Below are 864 nucleotides of genomic sequence, written 5' to 3'. Positions count from 1 at the left end.
ATGCATCAAACAATATGCTGTGCCACTTTTCAATGAGTTAAATCTAGGAATTAGAACGCCAGATATTGAGGCAACCTAATTTGAATTGAAACCAGCGATGCTTCAAATGCTCTAAACGGTGGGCCAATTCAGTGGTATGCCCATAGAAGATCCACATCTCCACCTTCGATTGTTTATAGAGGAGAGTGATTCATTCAGGATAGCCGGTGTGACTGAAGACACATTGAGGTTGAAGTTGTTTCCGTACTCGTTGCGAGACCGAGCACGGGCATGGCTCATTTCATTGCCACCAAGTTCCATATCTACATGGCAAGAACTAGTAGAGAGATTTTTGGTTAAGTATTTCCTGCCTAGAAAAACACGTCGAGTTGAGGAACAAGATCACAACTTTCCAACAATTGGATGATGAGTCTTTGTATGAGGCTTGGGAGCAATTCAAGGAGTTACTTCGTAAGTGTCCTCATCATAGGATTCCTCATTGTATCCAGCTGGAGACATTCTATAATGGTCTCAATGCATATAAAAGCTTGATGGTAGATGTTTTTATGAATGGTGCAATTTTTTCTAAGTCTTATAATGAGGCTTATGAGAGCATTGAGAGGATCGCGAGTAATAATTATCAATAGCCAACAAATCAAACAGCTTCAGGAAGACGTGCAGCCGGAGTTCATGAATTTGACGCCCTCACTTCATTATCAGCTCAGGTATTGTCTATTTCCTCTATGTTAAAAATGTTTACTGCTAATAGTGCTAATAATTTTGCAGCTCAGCCACCAAGTCCGTTTGAAGTAATTTCTCAGGTGTATTAAGGGGGAAGGTCATTCTTTTGAGAACTGTCCAGCAAATCCCGAGTCAGTGTACTAT

At 40.6% G+C, this 864-nt stretch overlaps 1 non-coding gene across 1 annotated transcript; it reads right to left on the bottom strand.

Moving 5' to 3' along the window:
• Nucleotides 1-366: 366 nt before the first annotated feature.
• LOC128287413 (small nucleolar RNA R71) lies at nt 367-473 on the bottom strand. Its single transcript, XR_008278112.1, has one exon. It is a non-coding gene; the product is annotated as a small nucleolar RNA R71 (small nucleolar RNA).
• Between the last annotated feature and the right edge of the window lie 391 nt (nt 474-864).

Source organism: Gossypium arboreum, chromosome 13, assembly GCF_025698485.1.
Source record: "Gossypium arboreum isolate Shixiya-1 chromosome 13, ASM2569848v2, whole genome shotgun sequence".
NCBI lineage: Eukaryota > Viridiplantae > Streptophyta > Magnoliopsida > Malvales > Malvaceae > Gossypium > Gossypium arboreum.
The sequence above is the reverse complement of the archived record's forward strand: the minus strand, read 5'-3'. Positions and strand labels throughout refer to the sequence as shown.